This window comes from Vigna unguiculata, chromosome 4, assembly GCF_037176805.1.
Source record: "Vigna unguiculata cultivar grain cowpea cultivar isolate G323 ecotype 2 chromosome 4, ASM3717680v1, whole genome shotgun sequence".
Lineage (NCBI taxonomy): Eukaryota > Viridiplantae > Streptophyta > Magnoliopsida > Fabales > Fabaceae > Vigna > Vigna unguiculata.
The window spans coordinates 7,692,747-7,700,434 of NC_140795.1; the positions used below are offsets into that span (position 1 = coordinate 7,692,747).

The window sequence follows — 7,688 nt, forward strand, 5'->3', positions numbered from 1 at the left end:
TGTCTTAATTTGACATCCCTAATTTTATATGAATTTTTTTTAGAATGACATGTGTTAATTTCACAAGTTCAAAGACAACAGAGTACTTATTCTTTAAAAATGTATGTTTATTTTAGTGAAGTCAGAATTTTATTTGTTGTTACCAAAATTAAAAAAAAAATCATCCGTAAAGTTTTTCAGACGTACTTAAAAATGACTTAATCATATATATATATATATATATATATATATATATATATATATATATATATATATAAAATAGAGATATTATATAATATTATTTCTGATTTAAAAATAAAGAAATATTAAAAAAATAAAGAAAAAGAGAATTTTGTTCTCTCTAATATTATTAGACAAAATACAAAATAATAATAATAACAATAAAAAGAAGATATTATGGATAAAAAAAAATAAATCAAACAATATTTATGACAAATAATAACAACAAATGATAATATTTTAAATGAAAAAAACGAGTTTAGATTAAAGTGTGCATAGCACTGTCTTTAAAAGATAATATAAACAAAGATCTAAAACCACTTTTATATGAATTGTTTTATTCTTTGTATGTTATGTTTATATGCAGAAGGAAGAACACTAATAAATAATAATAATTATTATTATAACTAAAATAAAACATTAAATAATAATAAATCTAATTAAAATAAAACAGATGTGTGTAAGTTAAGAAAAATATATCTATAAACAACATCTATTCATAAAATTAACCACCCATAAAAATAGGATATTTTTATTTTTTTTTTAAATTATACTAACTATTTAAAAAAAAAAAAACCCTGCAAATTAAATAAGTTTTTGAATTGAATATACTAGTTATCCTTCTAACCAAATGCTGTTGCTCATTGCTTATAAATACGAAAAGCAAGGGCTTCACTCACAGCCTCTCACATTTGTGCCTCTTCCATCTGCTTGGGTTTCAGGTCACTCAGAGTATAAATTGATCCCAATTAGGGTTTTTATCTGTCTCCAATTTTTGGATTATTGTTTTTTTCACTATTTTCTTCTTTATAAATCATGTGATGAGAAATAAAAAAAAAAAAAAAACTGCAACAATATGATTGGATTCATTCCATGATTCCTTGTATTTAAGTCTCTGATGATTGATTTTCTCTTTCTCTACTTCTAGTTTTTGAAATAATATTTTTTTATGTCTGGTTGTTGATTTTGAATTTACATTTTCCCTTCTTATATTTATTCGATTAGATCTGAAAGCAAAGAGATATGATGATTTTTACATTGGTCCGTGTTTCTGAATCACCGTGACCGACGAATCTTACCAATTTCTGATCTCCAATCATAGTTAGAATCGTTGATTTATTATAATGGATTTGTTCTGTTTATTATAATTGCATTGACGGGAGATTTCTGATCTAGAGTCTCACACTTATTTAGAGGGCAAACGAACTGTGTTTGCATATTCTCAAGTAACCGTCATAAAACAATTCTCCGGCGTGACGGAGCCGCCCTACGAGGTGGCATCTCCGCCAGAGTAGTCTCATATTCCATAGCCTTGTGGAGCGGCGTCGCTGCCTTTACCATTTGGGACTGGCCATGAGACAAACATTCCTTCACTTTTCTTATGCTCCTATTTTTATTTATTAATCGTTTATTGTTATATTGTGTTAACAATATTATTCCTGAGCTATAATTTTTATTCTGTTTGTTTGCTTAAATTATATTTTGCATATAATTAGGGAGCCACACTTTTCGTTCTGTTTTTCTGCAATTCCGTTGTGTACGCTTCTCCGGCCTTAGTATTCTCTGAAATGTATTTCCTTTACTGTAGAATTCCAATGGTGAAACATACATCTCTATTACAGTAAAAGTTAGTTTTATCTCTGTATTAGCAACATTTCTATAGAATTACAGAAGATGGGATAAGACGAGTATTCAGAAGATAAAATAGAAACAATAGGTTTTGTTTTGTGATAGATGTGTCTTTGGTTTTCTATTGCCGGATGATATAGTTCTTATCTCTTGAGTAAAATACATTTTGTAACTTTGTAAGTTATCATCAAAATCTACTTACTGTTAAACTCATCTAATGGGGTTTTCTAGCACCTAATGCCAACCATCTCCACCCTTTTTATTATTACAGAATTATTATGAAACATGCTTACTTGAATTGAATGACTTAATGAATTCTAGTTCTAAGTGAACTATTTTTCTTACTTCTCCTATATAATTTGTTGGGAGACTATCAAATGCACTGATACCACTTGTTGATTGATCTATATTGATACCACTTGTTGATTGATCCAATACTTGATTATATCAATACCATTTTTTGAACAAATCTTGATAGATCAATTTCAAAAGAAATATATTAGAACAATAACATTCAAGTGATTTCAGATAAATCAGTATACGATCGTAGTAACATTTCATATTAGAGCAAACATGGTAACGTAGAGTAGGCTAGATAATCATGTTTTCTCCTATATTTTCTGTGCTTCTAATGCATCACTTATGTTGTTTCATGATTTTTGTTCGTTCTCCCCTTACTGTTACGTCTTACTTACTACTAATTTTTACTTAATTTCTCCCCATTTTATTATGTTTCATATCCATTTTTTCCCATCAATTAGGAAAAAGGTTGAGACTTAAGAATAGGAGATGAGAAACATATTCTGATGGAAGAGAGTTCTCATTGATAAATGTGAATTTACAGAATAAAACAAATACAGAATAAAACAAATATAGAATAAAACAAATTTGAAACTATAAATGAGGGAAGGCTCGCACAAGTGAGAGCATGTGGTTTAATTTAATGCAAAGTGAAGAACATTACCGGTCCTAGATGACACATGTGTTATAATGTACTCTATTTTATAATAGAAAGTCTAATCAATTATTTTTTAATTTCATCATCTCAAACATGTCAATATTAGCACAAACAATATGAAAATATAACTCGTTGTTTAAGCAACTATTTAGAATTCCTGAAGCTCCCTATATAAGGCTTGTTGTAAAATCCGTTGTTGAACTTAATTTTTTAATTGTTCCAAAGTCGTATAAATTGAATTAATTAAATTCAATTTTTGGGACAAAGGATTGCGATCCTACATATGAATATGAGGAAGCATTTGGTGTGAATGTAAAGTCAAACATTTCTTATAAAATTTTGTTGATAGTTTTCTTTTTCTCAAAATAAAAATATTACGCTAAGCTATTTATACTAATATATAAACATCTATAATCATTACTTTAACCTCTTCATTATATGGCTTAAGTTTGTTCTAGAATCTGCAATGGCTATTGCTAGTTAATATGATTGCAATTCACAATAGCTTAAATCAAAGCTTCAACAACAACTACATGGTTTCGTTTCAATATTGGAGGTTCCTAAAAGGTGGTGGAGTGACATGATCTGCTGGTAGATCAGGGGGAGAGGATGAAATTACTAAGAAATTAATGTTTAAAGTTTTAAAGTGGCACTCCATACAAATGATTTTCATGGTGTAGTTAGCTTTGCATTGCATTGGCAATTGACTCAAATCTAAATTTTCGGTTTTAACCAAGGTTAATCTATATAAATATATTAGACATAATTTTAAATACATTTTGGGTATAATATATAATATATTAAATACATTTCAGATATAATGTATTAATAAATACTGTACATGCCTTGTGTGTGATGTACAGGTGCTTAAACTAGTAAAGATACAAGCAAAAGGTCATACACTACAACATACTCAGTATTAAGTTTAGTAATGACCATATATTGCATCTGTATTGCAAAATTTTGGTAGCTGTCATTCATAAACACGATTCAGTGCAATGAACTATCACAATACTGCTTTGCACGAAAAAGTACAGCACTTTAATCTAATTGTGTTTAATCAATACTTCCCTAACCACTTTTATCCTTATCAAGTGTCTTTCTCTTCAACCAATTGTGAGAAATTCAAGAGTAAAGTTCTCCCATTAAACAAAAGATATATAAGTTAGAAAAAAATAATAACAATAACAATAGGACAAAGATATGGATAAAAGAAGATTGATAAGTTAAATTTTATAATAAATAATAATAATAATAATATAAGGTAAAATTTTAAATAAAAAATAATTAAAGTATAGGCTAGGCACATAGAGCATTGTCTTAAGAGGCAAAACACCTTATTACACATGTCAAATAGAATATAATATGTACTCCTATACAACAACCCATAAGATCGGAGGATTTATAGATTTATCAACCTTACGAATATAAATGTAATATAGAATAGAAGATTGAAACACTTTATACAAGTTGTTTTGTTTGTTGTTTGTTAATATCATGCATATAGGTTGTATTATTGGTAGAAGAAAGTATATAATGGTAAATAGTAATAAATTTGATTAAAATAAAATAGTAAATAGTAATAAATTTGATTAAAATAAAATAAAGGTACTAATTTAAAAAACAATTATCCATAAACAACTTTTACCCATAAATTAACCATAAAAGTATAAGTAACAATATAATTTTTTTTAATTATATTAAATATTTCCAATAATCCTCCATATAATTTAAAAATAAAAAAAATATATTATCTTTTAAAACAATATATTATACTTCAACAATAAGGAACTTTAGTCTTATACACTTACACTCGAGAAAATGTGGAGACTAAATTGTTTTTGCTACATCCCCTCTTAATTGGTTTTAGTAAATAACACACAATATCGGTGTTTATTTTAGGTTCTAACCATTGGTTGCTCATTTGACCTTGTGCATGTATCTTATTTTCATGAGTGTGACTTAGAGACTTATCCATGTCTCATAATGGTGACCCCACCATCACACTCACTAACAACTTTGATATATTATCCATCAAACTCATTCTATGTGATCACCATTCATGTGAAAATTGATGTCGATTGTTGCAACTAATTTATGGGTTTTAGTCTCATTCTCCTCGATGACTTAAGTACTTGTTGATGCATTAACCCTTTAATAAGCGAATATGCAATATTTCTTTCTAACCTAACCAAGTTAATAGAAAAAAAATACTATGGATAATTAAGTTTCTAATAGATTTGGGTTTCAATTTCAAATGTCTTTTTTTTTTCTTTAATTTTTTTTCTAGAAACTTTAGGTATAACAACTTGGCTATCAGAATGCCTATATAGGCTTATTTAAATAATGGTAAACCATATAGAAATTTTTTAAGAAATTCTACCTAAGTAATAACAATTTTTAAACACAATAATCTCTCCTTCCATGACATTAGACCTCCACCCAAACTTCTACCTAAGTCGATCCATCACGACTTGCAACTAGGGTCAACTTGACTCAACGTTTAGTTGTAATTGGCTAGTATCTATCTTTGGTCTAGGCCAACCCATCTTGGATTATTTTGTCACGACCTTCAGAATGTGGTGATTTATCTCTATCTTCGACATCAGATGACTTGTGTAGACCTTTACTCTTTGACGACTTGTCTCGACCTTTGACACGAGTTGGCTCATTCCAGTCTTCAGGTATTACCAACTCATTCGACTTTTGACTCGGTCGACTTATCTTAACCTTTGACCCAATTTGGATTGGTCTATCTCGAACTTCAGCCTAAGTCATAAACAATATGTTTTAATTTATGTCATAAACTTAAGAGCAGTTTTAGCAGGAAAAAATATGTAATAAATGTTATCAAACAAAACAATTAAATTATCATCATGACATAAAAACATATTGATAAAAACATCATATTTAGAAGGAGAAGATGTTGAAGCATAACTTAATATAATAAAAGAATCAATAACTTTAAATATCACAAAAATTAAGCTTATTTTATTGAGTCAATTTTTTTTCCCAATAGAAAAAAAAATGCATCCGTACATTTTTCATTCAAGCTTACTTGAGAGAGTAACTTGATAATATCCATGAAGATATTATCCCTGACTTTTACAATCATAGGAGTATTAAAAAATAAAGAAAAAAAACTTTTTTTGCTTAAAAAATAAAAAATAATAAAAACAATAAAATGGGCATGTGGATAAAAAAAATTGATTAAGACAAACAATTTTTATAACAAACAATATCATTATAGGATAACATTTTAAACGAAGGAAAGATTAAAAAGAAACTAAGTTGTAACGCTATCCTTAAAAGAAAATGCCCTCATTGCAAAAAGAACAATGTGCATTCTTCTCTTATGATACAACTATCCAGTTAGATAAATCAAGTATAGCAGAAGATCTCTCTCAATATTTTAAAAGATATATAATATAGAAGATTGAAAAAAAAACTAATAAATAATAAAAAAATATAATTAAAATTAAATAATAAATATAAATAAACCAAATTAAAATAAAATTAAAATGATGAAGTTAAAAAGAATTCATCTACAAACATTTATCTACAAAATTAACGATCCATAAAAATAGGACTAATAATAGGAATTTTTTTTTTCATTTTTTAAAATTATGCTAAATATTTAAGAAAAAAACCTAACAAACTAAACATCTTAAGTTTTTAAATTGATAACAGTCATCCCTCTAACGAAATATTGTTGCTTATAAATACGCAAAGCAAGGGCTTCACTCACACCGTCCACCTGTGTTTAGCGATGAGAAAGAAAAAAAATCCGTTCCTACATATATTTTGCGAATAAAATCGTTATGATAATGGGGAATTTATTAGATCTTACTAAACTGAATAACCGATTAACATTCTATGTTGCAGATAACCATGATTGGTGTTACTGCGGAAGGTAATGCCAAGTAAGTTTTTGGCATTATGTGATTGATCAATGTGCATCAAATTTATAAGATAGTGAACTAAATAACCAAATCACATTTCATGTTAGCAGAAAATCATTACGGGTGTCCAAACAAAAGTCTGAAACAAAAAGCCGTTGTTTTTTACTCTTTGTCTATGTTTGAGACCTTTTGCACACCATATTTACTATGTTTGAAGCACTAAATTAAATGTCACACTACATTAAATGCAATCAACACTTCAAACAATATTCCTGGATAAAACATCCATAGTTTCAAACTATAAAGTCCTTAGTGAAGATCGTGATATCAAAGTTAGGGGTGGGCAAGGATTAGATTTTTAATGATCCACTCCATATCCATTTTAGATCCAAATAATTGTATTAAATTTTTGATCCAAATCCATTATTTTAGCAAAAGTAGTTTGAATTTTTTTAAAATTCAGATCCAAATGTTTGGATCAAGATTTAAATCCAATCCAAATATTTGGATCAAGTTCAAAATCCAGAATCTATTTTTTATAAAAGAAATTTAAATTGAATTTTTTTAAACTTTGTCATTAAGGCCTGGATAACCCGGATGGGCCAGACGACCCGGACGGGCCCGACGACCTGGATGACCCAGATGCACCCAACGACCCGAACGGGCTCGACGACCCAGACATGGCAGACGACCCGGACGGACCCGTCCAAACAGTCGGGCACACTCGAGTTGTGGGGCCTGTCTAGGTCGTAGGGTATGTCAAGGTCGTTAGGCCTGTCCAGGTCGTTGAGTCTGCCTGGGTCGTCAAGCATGTCCAGATCGTCAAGCTCGTTCAGGTCATAAGGCCCGTCTGGGTCATAGGGCACGTCCGTGTCGTCGTGCCATGCAGGTCGTAAGGCCCTTGTAGGTCGTCAGGCTTGTCCGGGTCTTCGGCGCGTCCGGGTCGTCTGAGTCATCAAGTCCATCCGGATCGTCGCGCC

General features: G+C 29.4%; 2 non-coding genes across 2 annotated transcripts; both read left to right on the forward strand.

Moving 5' to 3' along the window:
• The first annotated feature begins 1,030 nt into the window (after nucleotides 1-1,030).
• Nucleotides 1,031-1,123, forward strand: LOC114182815 (small nucleolar RNA Z199). The gene has a single exon (XR_003604250.1). It is a non-coding gene; the product is annotated as a small nucleolar RNA Z199 (small nucleolar RNA).
• A 114-nt stretch (nucleotides 1,124-1,237) lies between these two features.
• LOC114182807 (small nucleolar RNA SNORD18) lies at nucleotides 1,238-1,312 on the forward strand. The gene has a single exon (XR_003604243.1). It is a non-coding gene; the product is annotated as a small nucleolar RNA SNORD18 (small nucleolar RNA).
• The last annotated feature ends 6,376 nt before the right edge of the window (nucleotides 1,313-7,688 follow it).